General features: G+C 46.2%; 1 long non-coding RNA gene across 1 annotated transcript; it reads right to left on the reverse strand.

Moving 5' to 3' along the window:
- Window positions 1–1,417: 1,417 nt before the first annotated feature.
- Window positions 1,418–25,494, reverse strand: LOC115520907. The gene is made up of 2 exons (XR_003970895.1): window positions 25,345–25,494; window positions 1,418–1,587 (listed from the first exon to the last, which is right to left on the reverse strand). It is a non-coding gene; the product is annotated as an uncharacterized LOC115520907 (long non-coding RNA).
- Between the last annotated feature and the right edge of the window lie 630 nt (window positions 25,495–26,124).

The following is a 26,124-nucleotide window of genomic DNA, read 5'->3' on the forward strand; positions in this document are numbered from 1 at the left end:
TTACGTGGCAATAGAAAACCAATACAAATACCACTTATATCACAAAATCCAGCAAAATAACATACTTTTTATTAATTAACTGCCTGGCATAACTCTAGAATACCTTCTTAACTGGTTTGTTTGTTCACTGCATCCTCTTTGATTATCTCGTCATACAGGCCAACGATTGTGTAATATTTCCTATAGAGGATGAAAAACAATTTAGTCTTATCCTCTAGCATAATTGGTCCAAGTTTCTCTTTTATTGAAAGTTTAGAAGGATTTTCTTCAGCTTCACAATGACGTGACACTACTAGTAATAGAAGTTTTAGGACTATTGTCAAATTTAAGAAACCTCTCTTAAACTTCCCTGGAAGAGACTATAAGATCTGGAAGAACTTTCCCAACCAGTTTCTAGAGAACTCCACAGCCCACACACTTCCAGAACCAGGTGCCACAGGACCACACTCACACCACGATAACCTCCTGGCCCTGCACCTCACATCACAGTGCCAGGTGAGTCAGCAGAGTGGGTGGTGGGAATATTCCGGGAAGCCATCCCTACAGCGAAATGGCTAGTAATAACTTAACCACATGCCCAAGTGACTCCAAACCACATAAATAGATACCACTAATTCCCAGCTAAATATATCCTTAACCCAACTTCCCTCAGCTAGATCCCAAAAATGGCCATTGCCATTCCAACACCACCCAACAAAAGTTGGACAGAGGGCAAGTCTAGTGAAGATCAGATAATGATCTTCACCGACTGGTGACAGGTATCTTCCTTTTGGAAATCCTGTAAAGCATACACCCATGGGAACGTGATGTGAGCGCCGGTCAGAACACTCTGCCCATGGTACCAACCAACGGCCCAGGACATTTGTTGCCATGGGAATCAAAACGGTGTTGTCACATTGGACTCAGCACCAGTTCCATTATCCACACATTAAGTGACATAAATGTGGGGCAAGGATGGTGTGAGCTTTACTTTGCTGCATGGCAGAACTAGAGAGAACCTGATGCCCATCACTTGAGAAAAGATTGTCTTATGACAGCTTAGCTCTCCCTTTCACTACCTCCTGAAAGTGACTGTCACAAAGCTAAATCTGACCTGTTCTTTAGAACGGTATAAGAGTATAAAAGGCCCCTCCTCTTCCCTTGCTCCTGTCAGAAAGCAAACTCAAAGGATAACACCGGAAGTCATGCAAAGCAGGGACCCCTCACATCCCCGCCAGAGTTGAAATTACTTACCAAAAATCAGCAGCCCAGATCTCATGCTCGTTAGACCCCCTATAAAGCTACACGGAAACCATGTTAACACAGATTTGCCCCACGATCCTCCGTGCACGTGGGGCACTGAACACATGAACACAGCTGGAGGAGGGACACTATGACAGCAGACTCGATGAAGAAAGGCGTCTGCGCCCGGCATGTCTTACCTCATCGTACATGAACTGAAGCGTCAGGGCCGACTTGCCAACCCCTCCACTGCCGACCATGATCACCTTGTGAAGGGCCAGGGAGCTCTGGCTCTTACTCTTGTTTGCGGCCATCCCGCTGGTTGTCTAAGGTCGCGACACACGACCAGAGGACCCGGTTGAAGAGCTGCCAAGGAACAAGACAAAGACTCAGAGGCAGTTTGATGTCTACCCAACTGAAAGAAAATGAAGTCCGTGTGCGCCAGGAAAGCCTAACCCAGACATTCCAACAGAGAAGCAAAGCTTCTAGGTGCCGGGCAGAGATGAAACGATCCCTCCAACAACCCCAGAGGTCATTTACCATAGCAGAGCCAGAGAGAAAGTAAGACAGAGAGGGAAAAAATGGCACCCAGTGCCTGGATCGCTGGGGAGTGTGGGGAGGGCAACCGGACACTAAAAATCCTCAAAGGTGCTTCTCTGAAGTGGAGAGACCAGAGAGCTCTGAGTCCCACCCTTCAGATCTCCCCCCAAGTCATCTGGTGCCACAGACACCACTCAGGGACCTCAATTTCGCCCGCTTCATTCTCACCGCTCACTTCCCCTTGTGCCTCTGCCTCCCGATACACACACTCCCACAGCCCCCAACACGGGCCACAGAGGTAGTCTGGAAGGAGATCAGTAAATGCAGTTTTTATAGTAAGTACCCCTTTGTGGCACACGATGGAGCTAAAAGAAAGAGAACGAAATTATTTCCTTCAAGTGTATTTAAAGTGGTGAACCATAATGAGTTAAACTGGGAGCCCCTGGGTGGCTCAGCTGGTTGCATCCGGCTCTTGATTTCAGCTCAGGTCATGACCTCATGGTTCATGGGTTCGAGCCCTGCATCAGGCTCTGCGCTGACAGTGTAGAGCCCTGCTTGGGATTCTCTCTCCCTCTCTCTCTGCCCCTCTCCCACTCACACACGCACACGCACACATACTCTCTCTTTCAAAATAAATACACTTTTAAAAAAATGTTTTGGGGCGCCTGGGTGGCTCAGTCGGTTAAGCGGCCGACTTCGGCTCAGGTCACGATCTTGCAGTTTGTGAGTTCGAGCCCCACATCAGGCTCTGTGCTGACAGCTCAGAGCCTGCAGCCTGCTTCGGATTCTGTGTCTCCTCTCTCTCTCTCTCTCTCTCTCTCTCTCTCTCTCTGTCCCTCCCCTGCTCATGCTCTGTCTCTCTCTGTCTCTCAATAAATAAACATTAAAAAAATTTTTTTAATAAAAAAATAAAAATAAAAATAAATTGTTTTAATAAAATGAATTAAGTTCCCCTATAATGGCCATTGATCAAAATCAGTTTAACCTCCTCAGATGTGAGATAAAAAGAGGAGGGAATCCCAGGCACTGTGGGAAGATAAAGTATTCCAAATATGTAAATTTAATAGTAAATGGAATTTACTTTAACTCCAGTACAAATTTTTATTTCAACCAATTCGTATGAGAAAGCCTAGTTCACATATGCCACAGAGTAAGGAAAGGACGCAGGCTGGGGCATCTCCTTGGCCTGAGCCAGGGTCTGCCATTTGTGAGCTGGGAGACTTAGAACTATTTGAGTTCTCCAAGCCGCAAAACCCAACCACCACCTGCCTTGCAGGATTCTCCTGAGGATGAGAGACCTAAGCACAGTGCCAGGCACCCCCTAGGAACTTAATAAAGGTTGGTTTCCTTTCCAGCAGACTTGAACATCCTAACAGTTAAAAAAAATCTTTTTTAATGTTTTTATTTATTTTTGAAGGAGAGAAAGACAGAGCATGAGTGGGGGAGGAGCAGAGAGAGAGGGGGAGACACAGAATCTGAAGCAGGTTCCAGGCTCTGAGCTGTCAGCCCAGGCGGGGCTCGAACTCACGAACCGTGAGATCCTCACCTGAGCCGAAGTCGGACGCCCAACCGACTGAGCCACCCAGGCACCCCATTAACATCCTAACATTTAAAAATTTTTTCCAGGGGCGCCTGGGTGGCTCAGTCGGTTAAGCGTCCAACCTCGGCTCAGGTCACGATCTCGCGGTCCGTGAATTCAAGCCCTGCATCGGGCTCTGGGCTGATGGCTCAGAGCCTGGAGCCTGCTTCCGATTCTGTGTCTCCCTCTCTCTCTGCCCCTCCCCCATTCATGCTCTGTCTCTCTCTGTCTCAAAAATAAATAAACATTAAAAAAAAAAATTTCCAATTCCAATATGGCAGGCTCCTATTTCCATTACCGCTGACAAAGGAACTTGACAACATCCCCACTAGAACAATAAATTAATACACACAGTACACACATAAATCATCCATTGGTTGATTTATAAATAAAACATTGGTTTAAATCAGTGGCTTCCATCCTTGGCTGCACAACGGAATCCCCTGGGGAGCCTTGAAACCATTCTGATGCGGCGCCTGGGGGCTCAGTCGGTTGAGCATCCGACTTTGGCTCGGGGTCATGATCTTGCAGTTTGTGGGTTCGAGCCCCGTGTCGGGCACTGTGCTGACAGCTTGGAGCCTGGAGCCTGCTTCGGATTCTGTGTCTCTCTCTCTCTCTCTCTGTCCCTCCCCGTCTTCCTGTCCCTCCCCCACTTGTTTTGTCTTTCTTTCTCAAAAATAAATAAACATCAAAAAAATTAAAAAAAAAAACCAAAACATCCTGATGCATGGGTCCCACCCCAGAGAGTCTGATGGAATTGGCCCGGCATGTAGCCTAGCATGGGGACTTCTAAAAGCTTCCCAGGTGGTTATAGTGGACACCCAACGTTGAGAACTTCTCTTACATGTACAGCTAAGCTCAAAAGAAAGGAAGAAATCCCCAAGGTAGGGTGAAAAACATCAGGGCCCTGAGAGCTGCTGTTCCCGCAGTCTTGAATAGCTGCTGTTCACAGTAACTTAGGATTTAGCAAACACACAGGGCTGAGGGACCAGCTGCCCAGCCCACGTGGGAGTCAGAACTGACACCTTTTCTCAACTGAGAACAGAGAAGCCAAGACCCTTGGAGGAACACACCTTCAGGTAAAGAATGTACTAGAAAAACATTTGTTGACCAACAGGGGACAATGACAGAGAAGCTTATCTGACTGAGCCCCAGCTGCATGGAAGTGTACCCAGAAAATCTGTGACCATGGCACTTCTCCAAAGCCAAGAAGTTAACATAAAAAGCAGTCCGAGTCTGGTCGCAGTGCTGGAACACAAGGCAGAGTGACAAACAAAACCTCTCTGGGGACACAACATGCAGTAAGACAGATCAGGATACTCATAGCTAAAATCCACAGAAAGGAGCCCACAGCTCCAACCTACGAAACACCTAAGAAAATCACCATACGTGGTAGTTCACATCCATAACAAGTAGGGCTTTTCAGACAGCTATTATAAAAAGTATAATGTGAGCATTTTTAACAAAGGCAAAATCAAAATGCTAGAAAAACAACATTATCAAAAGACCAGGAGTTGAACAAGAACCCCTTTGAACGTCTAACATATTTTAAGTATTTAAAACAAAGAATAATAAAACCATAGGGAAGGAGGAAAAAAAACTATTGATTTTTTCTCCACCTATTTTTGGCTCATTGGTTGGAGCCCTGCAGATCTGACAAAACACAGAGTAACAAGAGAAAAACAAATGGAAGCTTATTACTGTGTACATCTCACAAACACACACAATTCAGTGATGAGTAACTCAAGGGGGTGGTCAGAACTTCAGCTTACATCGCATCTTAACAAAATAATAATAAATTTCGGAGAAGTGACAAGACGAACAAAAGAAAAGAAAACAAATAAAGAAACAAACAAAAAACAAGACTTTGCACTTCTAGGGGCAACAAAGCGTGGGAAGACAAACACTATCTAAGGGAAGTTGATAGACGAGATGAGGGCTAGTGAGTAAGGTGTGCTAAGCAGGTTCCTCTGGTGCCCTCTCGGGGCTGGTAGGAGCCTAGAGCTGTCTCAGGTGATTCAGAATAGCCCTGCCCTTCCTGGTAGGGGCGCGGCGGGGAGGCAGAGAATTTTATTTTGGTCTGTTTTCAACTGTCTTCAGCTCGAAATAATCCTATGTCAAAGTGGCATATTTGGGGGTGGCACACTCCAAACCCTTTCAATGCTCAGTAGAAAATTTAGGAAATATACAAACCATCTTTCAAAGAGAAAAAAAAATCACTTATGATTCCACCACCCAGAGATATTTGCTTATTAGCAGTAGATTTCCTGCCAGTATTCTAATCTATATAATCCTATATTTAAAACCTATTTAAGATCATAGTCATGTAGTTTGGCATGTTACCGCTCACGTATTATCTCCATCTGTCTTCTTAGAGCAGACTGAACATAATGAAATCCTTCCTTGATGATTTAAGGACCATCAAGGCTGCTGGGAGTAGGATCGCATGTCTGCTTGCGCTGCCCCCTTCCCCCCCGGACCGTTAGTTTACTGCCTATGCCAGGCCTTCTTTCCACCACTCCTTTTCTAATTATGTGCCTTTTAATAAGTGTTCTAAGCAATTAACTGGATAATTAAGCACATTTGAATTGTGACTAAAATAGAATAAATGGGGTAAGGCGTGGGCCTCCCCTAAAGGCTTCAGTTTAGCAAAGTGAAACCGCTTTTGGCCTAATTTCTGGTCCACCAGTGTTCCACAGAAAGCAAATCCTGGAGCATGAGGCTGGGACCTCCGGACCATCCATGTGTCTCACAATCGCTCCGAAGCAACCTTGCTTCTGTGAATTATTACAGTTGTAAGAAAATGGAGAAAGAATTTTCCAGGTTGGAGTAGGGGAGGCTTTCAAACCCATGTAGACATCTATCTAATTCTGAGCTGCTATTTTCAAAACACAAAGTCAATCTCTCTAGAAGAAACCATAATAAATGAGCTGAAAACTACTCAATAGGTCCAAAGATATTTGCCAGAGTATCTGTGCTCAAAGCTCAAAAACTGAAATAACCATGCTGGATATTTCCAATCCACACGACTGCGTTGGTCAACTTCACCCGATGAAGGGAAAGACAGGATACAGGCAGAAGGGCCAACCAAGTGCCCAGCACCAAACTGATCCTGGAAACTGCAAACTCCTGACCTCGGGGCTCTTGACATTGGGAATAAATAATATTTGTTTAAGCCACTGTTAGTCTACTAATTGTTGTTGTTTTTGTTTGTTTTCACTTCTACCAAAAGTGTTCCAGAAACAGAGTCATTGACTCCAGAAACTCCAAGTCTAGTGGTTCAGACAGATCACAGCGCAGGTAAAACAAATCCCACGGCAGAAGTGAGATGCGAGGGGTGCTCTGGGAACACTGAGGAGAGACATCTAAATCACCCTGGAAAGTCGGGGAAATTCTCCCAAAGGGAGCAACACAAGACCTGGGATTTAAAGACACCAACTAGACAAAGAGAGGGAGAGAGATGCCAGGAAGAAAACAAATCAGCACGGCTTAGAAAGCGTGTGTTGAAGATTTAATGTTTGTGATTGATACGAGCAGCCAATAAATGTGTTCTAAAAAATAATACAAGTATTCTTTTTCCCAACAGTTTGTTATGAAAAGTTTCAAACTTTCAGGAAAGTTAAAGGAACTTCAGGGTGCGTCCACATACCCACCACCCAGATTCTCCAGTTTGTGTTTTGCCCCATGTGCTTTACCACAAACCCCATCAACTGGCATCTGTCTCCCTACTCGTCAATCCGTCTTATTCCTTGCATTTCCATGTAAGCTGTAGACATCAGGACACTTCATCCCTGACTTCAGTGTAGACACCCATTTTTTTACAAAGCAATCATATCCACCCCCACCCCTCGCCCCACTGCTGCCTTCACTGATAATTTCAGAACTCTCTCCAAGCGGTTTGCAATCCTCCTAAATCACTTCAATGAACTCATGGGTTCATAGCCAACACATGAAGCTACAACATTGATCTTCCAAGAGGGGAATTTGGGTCCATAACACCACGTCCTGGCATGTCTCTCCCTTTGGGCCAGAAGTCTCTTACAGGGCACTTGAGAAACACACCAATGAACACCCTTCACTCCGTCTCTACCTAGTAACAGAAAAGTTCTGCGGTTAGTAGATCCATTTTTGTGCAAAAAAAACTTTTAAGTGCTACTTTGTGCCAAGCTGCGGGCCTCTGCCCTTAGAAAACTTAATCTCTAAGGAAAGACATACAACTAAAGTATGTTAATATAATTTCCCACATGCGGTGATGAAGATGGTGCAAAGTATAATGGAAAAGCACAATGAACTCTGGAAAAAAAAGAATCAGGAAAGGCTTCAAAACTGAATAAGAGTTCACTCAACAGATGGGGTGATTGAGGGGCGCTTTCCAAGCATAACTCAGAGCACAAGCAAAGGAACAAAGGCATCACACATCACAGTTAGTACCAGGTACCACATAATATTGAAGCATAAGGTATGGAGTGGGGAAGTGACAGGGTGAGGAGTCTCCAAAGACACCCATGTTCACCTACAAATGGACCTAAGATGCTATCTTAAGAAACATACCCTGGAGAAAATGGGAAACCATTGTGGGGTGTGGCCTCCAGCCCAACTTAGCATGTAAGGCACTGAATCTGTAAGAATAAACACACATTCCCTGGGGCGCCTTGGGTGGCTCAGTCGGTTAAGCATCCGACTTCGGCTCAGGTCACGATCTCACCGCTCATAAGTTCGAGCCCCACATTGGGCTCTGTGCTGACTGCTTAGAGCCTGGAACCTGCTTCGGATTCTGGGTCTCCCTTTCTCTTTGCCCCTCCCCAACTTGTGCTCTCTCTCTCTCTCTCTCAAAAACAAATAAACATAAAAAAAAATTAAACACACACACACATTCCCATACAGAAAAACAAGACATGCCAAACTAAAAAAAGCATCATTCATATGGTTTGGCAGGCAGACAAGGGTTAGGGAGTGCTTTTTCTATGTCATATTCTGTGATACATTAATTTGAGATAGGGCCCTCTACCACTCAGCATTAATTCAAGACCAGAACACATTCACTTGAGAAGTGAGGTTTTTAAAGCAGATCACAATATATAAACCACGCAAATGTGTGTTAGGAGGTAAAGAGCAGTTTCTAGACTAATATTCTGGGCTAATATAATCATTAGTCTTTTATTAAACTGAGGCTAGGAGAAAATAAGTTGGTAGACAGAGTAAAATGCCACCTTGTCTGTATCACGGGAATGTCAAAAAAAATCAAATGACAATTTGAAAATGCAGAGCAACACTTACTCAGTCCTCCTCATAAAATTCAAGTGTCCTAGGTAGCACACGTCCACAAAAGCACATGGGAAACTCTCAAATACTATCCACATGCAAAGAATTGCACTTAGTACTTTTTTAGTATAACTTTAAGGTAACCTAGATACTACTAATAGGGCATAATCATAATACCTGAGTCTCCCAAAATATTATCCATGTTTTTAATCCTCTCTATAACAATCAAAAAAGGAGGACAATCCTAAATCTGGGACAATTTAAACACCAAAATAATTAAGGGCACTAATGAAAACAGACCATTGAAAAATTAGGAATTCGTGAATCCATACCTATAATAAATAATAAATAAACAACGGAAGAGGGAGGACTCTTGCTTCCAGGAGAACGCCAAAGGCAGACTGACACATATAGAGGGTGCACCTGAGTTAGAAAATCAACATTTATATGGAAACAACTTCATATGAAAGTTCATATTCATTCAAACAATTCATATGGAAAATCAACTATCATAGTAAAGATTGGTTCAGGCAAGAATCATTAATAGATGCTAAATCTATAGGGGAGATCTGGATGAGGAACACAGTATTTGCATGGTCTTACAGTGCCTCCGTACATTACTTACGAATCAGAATCTGCATTTTAACAAGCAGAGCCCTATTATGTGTCAAGGCAAATCCATACCACTTCCTGTTACAATCCAGATTAGAAACAATCTGATCTAAATTAGGGTCATGAAGAACTCTCCCCCAAAAGACAGTGCTTTCAAATATGAAGTAACACAGGAAACAGATGGACTGCAGGGATTGTGAATGCTGAATCATGAAAAAGGAAAACGCCATGACACTGTCTACCCAGTAGATGCCATTTCCATTGGTGTTGAAATCGACATGGAATCTTCTTATTTCTTAGCATCTAACGCCAAATTAGTAAATAGCTGTACCCAATAAAATGAGGGGCTGTACACATGAGTATGCCAGTGTGTGTTGACAGCACCTCTCTTCCTGCCCTGAGTCCCCAGATCATACTAGTGTCTTCTACTGATCTGTCATTCTTCAAATTCAAGCACAATAATTTCCGTATATTCACCCTGCACTTTTAAAGTCTTCAGGGGGCGCCTGGGTGGCTTGGTCGGTTAAGCGTCCGACTTCGGCTCAGGTCATGATCTCACGGTCTGTGAGTTCGAGCCCCGCGTCGGGCTCTGTGCTGACGGCTCAGAGCCTAGAGCCTATTTCAGATTCTGTGTCTCCCTCTCTCTCTGCTCCTCCCCTGTTCATGCTCTGTCTCTCTCTGTCTCAAAAATAAATAAACGTTAAAAAAATAAATAAATAAATAAAGTCTTCAGAAATAGGGGTGCCCTAAGTAAATGAGAAACAAAGTTATTAAAAGACTGTGTTGGGAATTCATAGAATTTTACCAGATAGGACAAAATGATAAAGATTTAAAATGACGTGCTAACTTCAAATAACGAAACCCATGGAAAGAAACAAAAAAGCGATTTTGATTTGAAAATGCATTCTTGGATTTTCACGGTTCATAACAAAACAGAAACTTTAGAAACCAGGATAAGTTTTTTTGTATATACTTTACCAAATTCTATCAATACTTAAATTTTAATTTTTACTAAACCAGGTTTGTAAGATTGGGAGCACCTTTGTAGCAACCCTTTGCAATCCTAGCTTGAATCATCCATTAAAAACAAACAGATTAGCCATGTTACATCATAAATTCCAAGTGAGATGCTTAGCTTTGACGGGCACATTCACAGGACTGAATTGTCACGAGAGCCTCTATGAAGTCCTCCAGCACTCCTCCAAAATAAAAAAGCAGAGGACCACTTAAAGTGTTAAGCGTGTTAAGAATAACAGGCCCTTTGGACAAAAGGACATTGGTAAAAAGGAGTTTAAAAAAAATTCACTAAATAGCATACAACTTTTTCCAAATATATCACTTCAGGTACTGTCAGACTAGCACCCTTTTTCTAGAAACTGCTCCCCTCTGCCATCTGCATGGTTATTACAGGACAAGGGGTGAGGGAGATAAGGCATGTCAGCTCAGTATGTGGCCCTATCCCCTGGGAGAAACTGACTGATCCCAAGGAGGGCACCTGACCCAGGCCAGGGTCTGGGTACAAAACCAAGCAGCTGGGTCCAGGATGGCTACAGCTGGGGCAGGGAGCACCCAGGGCAGAAGTAAGAAGAGTAGCAGCCCTGTGGTCCTTTAGACAGTGTGTTGCCCTTCCAAAGAGAAGTGCCTGCCGGTTGCTGGAATTTAGGGATGTCAGATTTCTGCTTCTTTAAGAGATGTCGGACATTTGGAATTTTATGTGAAACTCCCTTTTTCAGTGTTAACAAATCACTTTTGAAAAGCACTGTGAGCAGACAAAGCATGTCTGCAGGCCACTCACTTTTGCAAATTGGCAGCTATGTTTTTTGCCAAGTAGTGAAAGCAGCAAGAGAGACGGAGCCTGAACACGGAGAGGAAACACTGGGACAGTCCTGGCAGCATTCGGGGGGTTGGTTCCCGCTGCTCCTGAGTCCCAGCCGCATCCTCGGCCCCTCTCTTGGCTTGGTTTTCCATTTGTCCGCTGAGTCAGTGACACACACTGGTGTCCACCCAATAAATCCCCCTTCGTGGTGTGAGCTCGTGTACCTTACGTTTTTATCACTTCCAACCAAGTGAGTCCCAACTGACTGTACATAATGGCTTCGAAAGTACACATACAATTCAAGTCCAAGGAATCAGATCCAGGCAGGGCCAGGGGGAAAATATAATGACACAAAAATACTTCATTCTGAATGAATAAGGCATGAGCACTACATATAGCAACTCCAGCTGAAGGTGTTTCCAGGGAATTCAAATATTCTGTCCCTTATATGATTAGGACTCTTGCCCACAGTGAAGGAAACTCCAACTGAAAATAGTTTAAGCAAAACAATTATTTATCGGCTCACCTAATGGCGTGTCCAGGAACAAAGCTTGTTTCAGGGGTTCAGATGATGTCTCCAGAACCCACTTTCTCCCCCCAGCCCCTGGCCATCCCTAGGCTCCACCTCTCCAACCTCACGGCCTACTACTCCCCCCTCTGTACCCTCCCAACCCTGAGCCTTTCCACACTCATCATTCACAAACCCAATTCCTTCTAGAACTTTCCATTTAAAGGTCACTTCTTCAGAGAGTGAAGGACCCCCACACTTCAAGTAGACCCTCTCTCAGTCTCCATGTCAGCCTCTTGGCTCCCTTCACTGCACTGATCACAACTTGTAATTCCTTTCTTTTTCTCCTTCCATGCTTTTTGCTTATTTCTTCCGCTACTCTTAAGGCTCCATGAGGCCAGGTGCCAGGCCTGCCCTTTTCCCTCTTATACCCTTGTATGACAGGAATATTTCTGTTCTCATCAACCTGAAAAACATAACGCTTACCCAAACTATGGTCATCATAAAATCTAGAATACAGGGTAAACTTAACAGTTGGATTCTTCTGGGGCACCTGGGTGGCTCAGTCGGTTGAGTGTCTGACTTCAGCTCAGGTCATGATCTCACAGCTCGTGAGTTCGAGCCCCACCTCGGGCTCCGTGCTGACAGCTCAGAGCCTGGAGCCTGCTTCGGATTCTGTGTCTCCCTCTCTCTCTGCCCCTCCCCCACATGCACTCTGTCTCTCTCTGCCTCTCAGAAATAAAGAAAACTAATAAAAAAAATGTTTAAACAGTTGGATTCATCTGTATCTTACTTCCATTACTTACTGTCAAAAGCCTAAAAAATTTAAGCCATTATTTCCTAACTTCAAAAGCAAAATTTGGCAAATAGGTAACATTAATTTCTACTTTTTAAGCTTTGCAAATTTGTCACTAAAGACTTTGACTCTCTTAAGGTCGGCATTTAAGTGTTTATTTGAACTTACTATGGGGTTGTCATTATTGGTTATGGCCCAGGCCCTTAAAACAGAGATTGCCAGATCATCAAGCAAACATGTTTCAGAGTAAATAAAAACCTGTAGCTTTAGGGTCCGGTGTTTCAATACAAAAGGCAAACTCCCTACACTTACACCAGAGACACCCTTTACAAATTAGAACAACCTAGTACTCCTAAGAGTCTCATCATTTCACCCGCTGATTTAAATAAGGAATCCTGAGAGGATTTATGATCATTTGATTGTTATTCAATTGGCAGCGATTTTTCGGACGGACCATCTCTCCTATGGCTTTGCACTCTCAGAAAGAGCCACAGGCCCTTGCCGGGGCGGACAGAACGTGAATGGCTAAGCAACCCGAATAACCTGGACGTGGCTCGGAGCACCTCAGCTCCAGGTACGGCAGGCCACCTAGCGAAGGATCTGTATGGGTCAGCTAACAATCTCTCCACAGACACCAAGTCACTTGAGCTGCTGTTCAACTGCTACATCTTTCTATGGAAGGAAGATACTCAGTCTTGACTTCTCTGTTTGGGAAGTTTGGATTTTCTTATTGCTCTTCACTGAATACGGCATTCCAGGAGCGACAGTCCTGGCAAGAAACAACTGAAGTCCCCACGGTTCTCAGAGGACAGTCTTTCTGCACCCTCAGCCTCACCTGCACATACTAACTTAAGGAAACTCCTTTTTCCCTTCCCTTGAACAACTGCTATTGTCATTAGCACTGGGGGAGAGAATATTTTTGTGCTGTCATTCATGTATGACTCAGTTTCCAGGTCCAAAAAAGCAAGGAAGTTGAATTAAATGATCTAAGTTCCTTTCCAGTCTTTGCTGGTTTTTTTTTTTTTTTCCCTGAAACTAAATCTGCAAAACAACTTAAGGTACTGCTCCTAAGTGCCTAAGGAAATTTGTTTTAGGTATGTCTGCTCCCTGATGAATATCTCTTTATATGTTCTCCCGCCAACAAAACAAAACAAGACAAAACAAACCCCATAACTAAATTAACAAAACAAGCAAAAGTCACTTAAACAAAAACCAGAAAGCTCTGAAGTCACTCATCATAAATATTCTGTTTCCAGGCTGTACCCTTATGTACACGTTATTCTTTCTGCCAGGATTGCCCTTCTTCCTGATGGAGGATCGCCTATAATTTAACACTCAGCCTAAATATTTCCTCTACCACCTTCTTAGGTCTCCCCCAGCAAAGCTGACCCTCCCTGAGTAGGTTCCCCTGCCTGTCAATATACCTACTGTTGCACTGAAATAAACCAGTGATTTATTCTTAGATGATGTTTGTCTCTCCCACCACATTGAGAGCTGCCCATTCACCTTTGTGTGCCCAGTGTGCCTGGCACTTAGGAGACGCTCAGGAGTTGGCAGATAAATGAAAAACAAGTTCTCCACTGGGGCTGAGAGAGGTCTGGTCTCAAGAGCATAAGTGGTAACTGGTGAACTTTGAAAGGTTAATTCATTTATATGATGACTTTCCTGAACTACAAAGCAATGGAACAGTGACAGGTAATTTGTAAGCTCTGATTTTTTTTTTTTAAAGTATACAGTTATTTCTGAAACAAAGTCTTCTCCCACTATACACTCATCCCCAATGGAACCTGGGGATTGCTCTGGCCTTGGAGAGGTCTACCAATTTATCCAGACTCCAGCTCCTTCCACCCGCAAAGGCAGCCTCGGAGACACTAGAACCACTGCATGTCTCTAGTCGCAGAAGGTCAAATTTGGAACTAGCATACATGTCCCTGTTCTGAACTACTCTCCCAAATCAATCCTGCTTAGAGACGTTCTACTATTATTTCCACCTGTACGGCATCTGCTAGTGTATCGCACGCACTCGAGCGTGTAGAATTTGCTGGGTCATTTAACTAGTCTGTGGCGGGGCTGGGACGGTAAGCCCAGCAGTCTGGCTGCAGAGCCTACTCTTGGAGCCGTGACACTAGGCTGCTCCATCAGCGGACTAGGGTAGGGTGGGGAAGACCTTCAAACATGGTGTGAAATACTGGAATTTTTATCACTGACACAGAACTATGGATCAGAAAGCTCATTAAGGAGAGAGAGGCACAGGCAACTACAGCACAAGTTCGAGGAGGAAATACACGACAGAAAGCACTTACTACATACCCCCCCAAACATACCCCCAGAAACTGAAAGCAGGGACTTGCACAGATTTGTACGCCCACGGTCACCGCAGCACTATTCACAACAGTCAAAAGTGAAAGCAGTCCAAGTGTCCACTGATGAATGAATGGAAAACAAAATGTGGTACATCCGTACAACAGAATACTATTCAGTCTTAAAAGGGAATTTAATCCTGGCAGAAGCTACAATGCAGATAAACCTTGAAGACATCAGGCTAAGTCGAATACGCCAGACACCAAAGGGCAAATACTATATGATTCCACTTACGTGAGGTACCTAGAAGAGTCAATTCATAGAGATGGAAAGAGGAATAGTGGTTGCCAGGAGCCAGGGAAGGAGAAGATGGGAGTTAGTATTTTATGAGCACAGAGTTGCAGAATGGGATAATTAAAAATGTTTTGGAAGGGCACCTGGGTGGCTCTGTTGGTTAAGCATCTGACTTCGGCTCAGGTCATGATCTGACCTCTGTCTCTGTCTCTCTCTCTCAAAAATAAATAAACGTTAAAAAAAATTTTTTTAATCACTAAAATGATGGAGAGGTGCCTGGCTGGCTCAGTCAGTAGGGCATGTGGCTCTTGATCTTATGGTTGTGAGTTTGAGCCCCACCTTGGGTATAGAGCTTCCTTTTAAAATAATTGCTAAAATGACAGATCTTATGTTATGTATATTTTACCACAATTCCTTAATTTTTTTTAATGTTCATTTATTTTTGAGAGAGATAGAGCACAAGCAGGGGAGGAGCAGAGAGAGAGGGAGACACAGAATCCAAAGCAGGCTCCAGGCTCCGAGCTGTCAGCACAGAGCCCGACGCGGGGCTCGAACACACAGATGGCGAGATCGTGACCTGAGCCAAAGTCAGATGCTTAACCAACTGAGCCACCCAAGCGCCCCTACCACAATTTTTTAAAGTAGTTATATACCAACTACAGTGTGAGAAAAAACAGTCAACTTGAAGTTTGGAGTCTGTCTGTGGGAAGCTAATGCCCTTAGTTAAGTTGCTTTCCTTGGCCTCACCCTCATCCGTAAAACACACAGGGGTCTGTATCCTTGGGGTTGTTACATTACGTGAGAAAATACCCGGCTCTGGGTAGGCACTTAACTGACTTTTGAACATCATTCTGACAGTCTAGAAAGTCCTGAGAAAGACACTGGCCTACCAGCCAAACCTATTCGAAGGCGGGATAAGCTGCTGGTCCTTAAAGAAGGACGAGAATAGGGGAGCCTTCTTTGCAGAGACTCAGTCCTCTGCCAGCGGAGGTGACACCTGCCAGGACACCACACTGGGAGGGAAGAGGACCAGATCACAATATGACTGGGTGAGTCTCTCTACCACCCGGCCTGCCCCGCCTATCTTGGGGTAACTAGAGAGGAAAAACAGGACTTCCGCCTTCCTCTGAAAGGACTCCTTTCCCCCACCCTCCACAACCAGGAGAACACCAACCAACTCTTCAAGACCCCCCACCTCTTCCAAGAAGTTTCCACTAGCTTTTAGCTTTCCCTGAGACTTTGCTGTGCCCTGGGGACACCATATCTTAAGTAGACACTATCTTCCTCTCCTGCCATGTGCCTCAGGGCCAGGAAGAAATAAGTGTCCTTCCTCCCTCCCACTTGTCACTTCCAGTAGAGGACATCCTTCCTCCAATACTCCCCTCCTTCCTCTTGCAAAAGCCCCTTATCTTCAAGTCTCTGGCCATCAGCTTCCCCCCCCCCCCCTGCTGCCCTCAGGTCATCTATGGACGTCCTCATTGCCCTCATCTATTGGTGGTATTTGCTTCTGGTTCACAGACTTCCCTTCGACCCCTTTCTCCTGTTATCCCCCTTAGTGACTCCTGTGCCCATTTGGACAACTTGCCACAGAGCTCGGCCTCTCCCAAGTCCTTGTCCTCCTCTTCTCCAAAAACCCTTTCCTTCCTCCTACCTAACACTGCTGTGCTCGTGCCCGGCACGTCAGCCTCAGAGACGGCTGCCTCCAACATGTCTCCAGCCTCGGCCTCCTTCCTTCTGGCTGGGGCTCGGACTCGCGTAAATAACCCCAGTAGCTGCTGCTAAACCCCAGTAGCTGCTGCTATTACCACCGCGGTTCCCCGCCTGATGGTTACTTGCAAGCACTGGCCTCTAGCACTTTCTTTCTGTGCCTTACCTCCCCGGGCCCCACCTCCCTCCTTCAGGAGCTTAGATCTCACATTATGAAAGCCCTCTCGCTGGTACTGTCCCGCCCTGGCCCCTTTCACTCCTTTCCAGCCCCAGCACCCGGCACGCATCAACATCAATGCTGCTGGAGAGGGAAAGAGACCCTTGCAGCCAGCCTTACGAAACTTCATGTTAAATGCACTTAACGACCCCAAACCAGGAACGGGCACTCGCTGCCTAGAAATTTTACTGATTCTCCCCTACGCCCTCCCTAAGCTCACGCTCTACAGATGACCTTACCTCACTTTTCCCAAACACAAGCCATCAGGCACAAACTCCCTCATTGCTCCTGCGCCAAATCTACAAACCTACCAGCATCGTTACCCACCTCCTCCCTGTCTCCCGCTGCACGAAGAGCACACTCCTGCTCGAAGAGCACACTCCTGCTCGTAGCAAAGCCAAGCACTCCACACAGGCTTTGCTCCATGCGTCCCTACCCCCCTACCCAAGAACAGCATTCCTGTCGCTGTCCCCTTTTTCCTGCCTCATTAATCAGTCTTTACCTCTGTAGGGGATCATCCCCAACAGCATACAGACGCGGTCGGTCGATCGACTGAATCTTCATCTTAAACACACACACCCCTGTGATCGCCATCTGTCCCCCCCAGCTAGTGACACAATTTCCCTGTAGCCCTGGTTATCTATACCAATACTTCTCAAACTTGTAATTACCTGGGAATCTTGTTAAAATTTATATTCTGATTCCGTAGGTCTAGAGGGGAGCCCAAGAGTCTGCACTGCCTACCAACTCCCAGATCGGTCCTGGCCCAAGGGTCCCACTCTGCAGGACAAGGCCCTGTGTTTCCTTTCCTCCCTACTTCATTTACAAATTCCCTTCCAGCGCGGCTCCCTCCCCCAGCATAACTTCCGGACACTGGGCTGGTCAGGGTCACCCCTAAACCCCACGTTGCAAACTCCAATAAAAACTGTTCTCTTCCTGGGGTGCCTGGGTGGCTCGGTCCATTGAGCGTCTGACTTCGGCTCAGGTCATGATCTCACGGTTCAAGGGTTGGAGCTCAGCATCGGGCTCTGTGCTGACAGCTCGGAGCCTGCTTCGGATTCTGTGTCTCCCTCTCTCTCTGCCCCTCCCCTGCTTGCATTCTGTCTCTCTCTCTTAGGCCAGGTCTTCCTCCTCTACCTGGCTCCTAAATGTCAGTCCTCCTCAGAGCTCCGTCTTCCCGCCCCTACACTCCCCTTCAGTGACCTCATCCATTCCTGCAGCCCTACACGCCACTCCCAAACTTCTAAAATGCAGCCTAGACAATTCTCCTGACCTCCAGACTCCTATCCCTCTGCCAAACTGCCACCTCTCCCCACGTGGCTGTCCTGTGAGAATCTCAAGCTTAACATTCCCAAAATAGAACTCTCGATTCTTCTTTCCCTGCTTCAAATCTTTTCCATCTCCACTATTAGTAGTAGTTACTCAAGTGAGTAGTTGTGCCTAGTAGTAACTCAAGTGACTAGTTGTGCCCAAGCTATTACTAAAGCCAAAACCTGAGAGTCATCTTGGATTCCCTTTGCCTCTCCCCCAACTCAGTTCGTGACCGATTCTACTGGTTCCCTCTCCAAAACCCCTTTCAAAGTGGCTTATCATGGCCACTTTAGCCCCTCTTCAATCTATTTTTCACACAGTCCCTACTGTGAGTTTTCCAAAACCGCAAATAAAAGTGGGCATAAAGCCCTTTATGGCGCCCCATGAATAAAATCCAAAGCCACTATTTACCAACCTCTCCCTGGCCAGCTTTGCCTTCTTTCAGTTCCACGAGCGGGCCAAGTGCTTTCCTACCTAGGATTCCTTTCACGTGCTCTGCTCCCTTCTTGTATTGCTTTTAGGAAGACCTGAAGCAACAGGAAGAAAGCAAGACACAGTCAAGTGACCGAAGAAGACCCCCGTGGCTGCCCGGAGCGGAAAGAAAGAGGTAGGGTCTGGTATGAGCCGATACTACACTGGGAAGGAAAGGGCCAGATCATTTGAGACCCCGCAGGCCCAGCACTGTAGAGACTGCAGACTTTCCAATGAGGGCAATGGAAGGCCACTGAAGTGCTTCCAGCAAAGGGGTGACATAATTAGTCCTGCATGTTGGAAAGATCACTCCAGTTAAAGTACGGGAAACCAGAGGGGCCAAGAGCAGATGTGGGAGGTACAGCAGGCCAGACCAGAGAAAACGGGGGCCTAAGAGGATGACAGTGGAGACGGGGAAAGTGGCTAGACTTTAGAACTATTTAGGAGGCTGTGACGCTGTGATTTATAAGAAATACACACTTGCTCCTTCAGATGGCCAAAATGTATTTCTCATGTATATTTAGTCTTCATCCAGTTTCTGTCTCACAGCTCCCCAAACCCTTGGAATTTCCTGAATGCAAAGAGCAACAGGAACATCTTTTGTTGTAATATTTAAGTCTCTTGTCCTCAGTTCCTGAAAAGCCTCAGAGCCAAAAAGGCGGAATGGGTGTTGTGTTATTCATAACATGACCTTCCCACCACAACTAGGTTTGTGCTAATGAGGTGACCTTTAGACCACCTAAGTATGGGCGCTGGTTGCCAGAGGAACCCACCTTGGACAGGGGGTTGGAAGTTCCAGTCCCACCCCCCTGACCTCCTGGGAAGGGAAGGGCCTGCTGAGAAGGGAAGGGGCTACGGGGCAGTGATTTCATCAATCATGTCTCTGTAATGAAGCCTCCACAAAATCCCAAAAGGAGGTGTGGAGAGCTTCCAGCTCAGGGAACCACGTGCCACGTGCGGGCCCCCAACCCCATGAGGCCAGAAGCTCCTTTGTTCAATACCTCACCCTACGTAGCTCTTCATCTGACTCTTGATTTGTCTCCTTTAATACCCCTGTAATAAATCCCTGATCTCATGAATAAGTGGGTTTGCTGAGTTCTGTGAGCTGCGCTAGCACATTAAACAACCCAGGCAGGGGGTCACGGGCACCTCTGGTTTTGCAGTGAGTCGGTCAGAAGCACAGGGAACGATCTGGGCTTGCGCCTGGCATCTGAAGTAGAGCGTGGTCCTGGGGGGCCAGACCCTTAATCTGTGGAATCTGATGCCGTCTCCACGTAGACAGTGTCAGAACTGAGTTAAAATGTAGACACCCAGCTGGTGTCAGAGAACTGCACAGTGGTGTGGGGGGAACCACACACACATACAGCCTTGCAATTGGGTCCAGAACCCCTCTAGAAGTTAAAAATGGCAGCACTTAATGAATGAGCACATGTAATTTTAGATTTTTAAAAAGGCTTAACACACAAGTATGAGTAGAGGTCCCACAATGCCTACGTCCACTACTGATAACAGGATCAGCTAATCCACACTGGATGACAGTCCACCAGTCCTTTCCTGTTGTTACTGGCAGACTGGGGTGGAAGGAAGGAGGGGGGGATGCCAGGAGAGGTAGGATGAAAGAAAAGAAAGATACTAGCTCACAAATTAGGGCAGTGGATGGGAAAAGGGCCAAAACGGGAAGAAAGGAAATGCCAGCTTTGCTGAGTTTCCAGGCGGCCTCATGACCACTCGAGCAACCTTCAACTGGGCCGGACTGAACAAAAGCCATTCTCACCACACTTAGTTTTCTGAAGTTACAATTTAACATGACTTGTGAAACCCCTCATTCCAAATATGCTTTGTGCAAAGGATATTTGTTATATGAAAATACTAGAATCACAGAAGAGAAGTTTTCGAGCTGGAAGGGAACTTAGAAATCACTGAATCAGGCTTCAGGCTCAGGATGCCTCTTCTCTCCACCGATAGACACTTTGGGAGATTTCATCTAGAAGCTAAAAGAATAAAGTCCTCCCATCCAGGTAGATATTAAAAGGTATTAGGGGCGCCTGGGTGGCTCAGTCGGTTAAGCATCCGACTTCGGCTCAGGTCATGATCTCACGGTTCATGAGTTCAAGCCCTGCATCAGGCTCTGTGCTGATGGCTCAGAGCCTGGAGCCTGTTTCAGATTCTGTGTCTCCCTCCCTCTCTGACCCTCCCCTGTTCATGCTCTGTCTCTCTCTGTCTCAAAAATAAATAAACGTTAAAAAAATTAAAAAAAAAAAAAAAGGTATTACGTTTTGGGGCACCTGGGTGGTATAGTCAGTTAAGCACCCGACTTCAGCTCAGGTCATGATCTCGTGGCTTGTGAGTTCAAGCCCCCCGTTGGGCTCTGTGCTGACAGCTCAGAGCCTGGAGTCTGCTTCACATTCCTTGTCTCCCCCTCTCTCTGCCCCTCCCATGCTCATGCTCCGTCTCTCAATAATAAATAAACATTAAAAAAAATTTAAAGGTATTAGGTTTTAAAAAGAGAAATAAAAAATTGCTGGCCAAATACATATTGCCCAAAGATTTATAATAATTGGATGACAGGGGCACAGATTAGGTTTTTTAAGATTTTTTAAGTTCCTTTGCCAGTGAATTTTATTTTTAAAAATACACAGATGATTAATGACTAATTTTAAGCTGTTCATCAAGGAGATCATTTTGGCAATAATTTTTTTTTTTTTTACCAATTTGTTTTAGGGTTAAAAAAAAAACTCAGCTGTTCCATTTGGTTTAAGGATCAGCTAGATTTAAATTTCTAATTTCCAAAGCTACTGCATATTTGGCTAATTAATTCTAGCATCTGACAATGAAAAAACAGAAGAAAGAACATAAAGTTAAAAGTAAAATATTAAAAGTTTCTAAAATGGTAAACACCCTGGCTGCATTTTATTCTCCCATCATACATACTTTGGTAAGCATATGAGACAAAGATTTGCTCAATAATGTCTGGTCTAAACCTTCAAAAGGAAATCTGGTAGCCTCCAAGAATGTCCAGGGTCCTCAAGCTCTCCTTGTATAGTTCCCTCCCACATTGTACCAGGTTTGGTCCATGTGTCAGTAGAAGTGAGGGTACATCTGTCACCTCCAAGATTAGATACAAAGGTATCACACCTTCCATCTTGACTGTCCTCTTTCTCTCTCTCCCTCTCTCAGATCACTTGCTCTGGGGAGAAACTTAGTCACCACGTTGTGAAGAGTCCTACAAAGAGGCCCTCATGGTGGGGCACTCAAGCTTCCAGCCAGCAGCCAGGAGAGTGAGCCACCCTGGAAGCAGATTCTCCATCCCCAGTCAAGCCATCAGATGACTCCAACCTCCGAAGAGACCCTGAGCTAGAATCACCCAACCAAGCTGCTCCGGATTCCTGAATTTCAGAAACTGTTTGAGACAATAAACGTCTGTCCATTTAAGCTGTTACATTTGGGCTAATTTATTATACAGCAGTAGAAAATTCATTCAAGACAGATGAACTTTAGAGGTAGCCAGCCACACAGGACCAAACCACTATATTTCCTTCAAGTCATGCCATTACATGAAGAAAATACACGTACACACTATATATAAGATGCCCACAAAGCACTGGCAAAAGCAACAATGACAACAATGTCAATTAATCAATTATCAATTAATTATCAATTAATGGCACCACTCTCTGCATTCAGATTTCAATTGTTTTCAAAAAGCACAAACTCCCCAAAGAGTCATCTACAACCACCATAGGGAACACTCACAAAAATTATAAGCATTCCCTTTTTTTTTTTTTAGAGTAACATAAACTTGAAATACCTTCCCTCCTTGACTTTCCACGTCCACATTCTCATCATGTTTCTCCCCACTCTCACCCGTCCAAAAGCTCAAACACCCTCTTGCCTACTGGGTTCTCCGTTTTGAAACCTCTAAGAATATGTACATATATACGCCCATATTTGTATTCTTAGGTAACCGAGAGAACTGAGAAGTTAAAGGAACCAGCTCATGGTCAAATCTCCAAGGTCAGATACGTATCTGGTATTGCTTAGATCAGTGGGTCGGTGCCAAGTGGACAGCAGATACTCTATAAATGTTCATTTCCTTCCTCTTCCTTCCCCACCTCCCCCACGATTAGGAAAGATTGCATTTTCTCTGGTACTCTGTTTTCTTTGATTCGGACTTCTCAACAACATGCATTCTCTTGAAAAAAAAAATTTTCTTCAAGTGTCTTGCATATCTAACAGCAGGGGTTAGTTATTTGCTCAGAAGCAACTGGATCCAATGAAAAGTGGGACTCTTGCCTTATCATTTTGAGACAAGTTACACTGGGAACCTCAGAAGAGCTCACCAAGATCTCTTCCAAAAACTGCAGCTCTTCGGTGTTATCCTGTCTCCAAATCTAGCTTTCAGAAAAGGTTTCCAACAATGTTTCTAACTTCCATAAATTTCATCAGTGGAGAGGGATTTAGTAACTGAATGCAAAGAGGCATTGTGGGATTGGGCGATGTGGCACAAAGGATTACCTCAACTCTGGTTTACAAATTTCCAGAGTCCCGAGCCATCTCCAGCCAAGGCAAGAACCTTAAAGAATTAAGGCAGAATTAAGAATTCAGAACTTTTCTACTTCTTCCACCTTTCACCAACACCCATTTAGATCCTATCTGGCATTCTAATTCTTGTCTCCCTACCTATGTGTCTGGGTCCCATATTCACAAAGTCCTGGGAAAGCGTCTAACACTAGGGAAATCTTGCCAAGATCTCAGATACCCACTGTTTTCAGTGGGAAATCCCATGAATAGAAAAGGAAGTTAAGACCCAGATGCGATCAGAAGAAAGCAGTCTATGGGACAGGACTAAAACCACACATAAGGAGGGGCGCCTGGGTGGCTCGGTCGGTTAAGCGTCTGACTTCAGCTCAGGTCATGATCTCACAGTCCGTGAGTTCGAGCCCCATGTCGGGCTCTGTGCTGACAGCTCAGAGCCTGGAGCCTGTTTCAGATTCTGTGTCTCCCTCTCTCTCTGCCCCTCCCCTGTTCATGCTCTGTCTCTGTCTCAAAAATAAGTAAACGTTAAAAAAAAAATTAAAAAAACACACGTAAGGAATGTGTATCTCTGGCCTTATTCCCACCCTTACCTCCATTCCACCCCCACTACCACAAAGAACACCTTAAACATGCCCAATTTTGTGTACTCCTAACAGGTGGCATAACTATTTACCACCTTTTCACTGCTATGGGGTCTCCAGCACACAGAGGTGAAAAGTCATGCTCAAGACCCCACCACCAATAAAGTTTCAAAACCAGCATCACACCTAGGTCTTCACATCTTGCCCTCCTTTTCTTCCCAATATTCGACACCACCTCCCCAGTCACTCCCTTTCTGAGAACTTCCACGTTCTAATTCCACTGCTCCAGGTTTAGGGAATATTGCCTTCACCTGTTTTGAGCTTTGACCTCCAAGAATCTTCGTTGCTCTGCTGAACACAGGTCATGTGCACATCTAAAAGATATGCTATACTCTCTGACAATCAGTGCCCACTATCCATCTCCAAAACTTAAAAAGAAAGAAAGTTAGAAAGCTAGGCCAAAGCAGAAAGTTCTCTGTTCTACAAAGGGACGTCACAGGGGACGCAAATGAACAATCAGTCAAGACTCTTCCATGGGCAATTCTAAATTTTTTTTTTAATATTTATTTTTGAGAGAGAGAGAGTGGGGGACGGGCAGAAAGAGAGGTAGACACAGAATCTGAAGCAGGCTCCAGGCTGCTGAGCTGTCAACACAGAGCCCCACGTGGGGCTCGAACTCAGAGATCATGAGTTCATAACCTGAGGTGAAGTCTGATGCTTAACCATCTGAGCCACCCAGGAGCCCATGGGCAATTCTAAAGCAGTCCACCAGGAACAAAAACTTCTCCCCTGAAGGCTCACCTGATAACAATACCAAAGTTCCAATGTTTCCAAGATTCATCTGTAAATTAGCACAGAAAGGACACTGCTCAAACAAGCAGCCTGGGCACAGCTATCTCTGCCCTTAGCAGTTCTAAACCCACCCCGACACGGATAACCTTATATACCCGCAAGAGGGCAAGAAACGAGGAGTGGAAGCCTGGTCCAGCCACACAGTTCAAGTCCGTGGTACTTCCTATTAGAAAGCCACAGACGGTGGCAGTCCTACTATCAGAAAGGAACTGGAGCGGGATGGGGGGGGGGGGGGCGCAAAGAAACAACTCTACGCTCACTTGCAAGACAGGACCAAAAACAAACAGACCAAACAACTTCTGGAGCACCGCCCCAGTTCAGTCCAAGTTCCTAAGGTACTAGGAAGTTTTTGCAACACTTACTACAGCTCTTACCCTGCCCACAGCGGCAACTAAGGTACTGAGGAAGTGGACCATACTCGGGCTGGAGGCCCTAAAGGGCAGGAAGTGGAAGCAGAGGCCATTTGTGGGAAAAGGGAAGGAGCGGCGAAAAGGGAGAGGCTGGGGCGCCGCCCCCATTTCCTCAGCCCCGGGCGGGCTGGGAAGCCGGGAGGCTCTCTCCAGGGGACCTGCCGTGGCCGAACGGGGCCGACAACCCCGTGTCGCCCTCCGCCTCCCTCCACAGCCTACGCGCAGGGCGCGGGGGCAGGCGGTCACCGAGCGCAGGGCGGTGCACCCCACTTCCCCAGCCCGCGCCCCACCCCGCCCGGAGCGGGCCTGTCGAGGCACCGGCACCCTTACCTGGGACCCGTCCCGCGCCGCCTCGGCCGTCCGCACCGATCCCGCAGCTCTTAAGCCTGCCCCGCCCTCTCCTTCGCCTCCACCCGGGGCTGGACCCCAGCAGTCCCCTGCCGATTTGTCATTGAGCCTCTGGCTTGCTTCCCCACCCCCGAGCGCGCCCCCGGCGTCGCCTAGGCAACCCCGCCTCCCGGGAGAGCGCGCTTTCCTTCCGCTCTTGCCCTCCCCCTGGAGGCCACGCCCACTAAGAGCATATTAGCCAATCAGAAGTGAGGCCCAGAGGCTGGGGAGGAGGGTTTGCCAATAAGAGGCCGCCTCAGTCGGGAGGGGCGGGCTCGGCACGCCTGCCCCGCCCACCTCTACTTCCTCCTGCTTTCCGCGGGCGGGCGGCCGGCCGGACTTGCTGCGCGTGACCGCTGCTGCAGTGGAGTAGAGCTGGTCTGGGGACTCTGGGCGTGGGCGGGTGGAGGGCGCTCCAGTCGTGGATTTAGGTCAGAGTGAGGCCAAACTAGTGGAAAGCAAAAGGGTAGGGAGGACCGATAGAGAAAAACCAAAATTGCGATGCATCGCGGGAGTGTCTAAGGGTCCAGGCTGCTGTCCGGACGCCGGCCTGGGGCATCTGAGACAGTGGGACCTCCGCCTGTCGCCACGACTCGCTTGGCTAAATGACATCCCATTAGCTGTAATGGGGCTACTTGTCCAATGCCTAGTAATAACTTGATCCAGATCACATACAAGGTTCCGAATCCTAACCCCAGGTTCCCGGAGGCAGGAAGTGCAGTG

This window comes from Lynx canadensis, chromosome C1 (genome assembly GCF_007474595.2).
Source record: "Lynx canadensis isolate LIC74 chromosome C1, mLynCan4.pri.v2, whole genome shotgun sequence".
NCBI lineage: Eukaryota > Metazoa > Chordata > Mammalia > Carnivora > Felidae > Lynx > Lynx canadensis.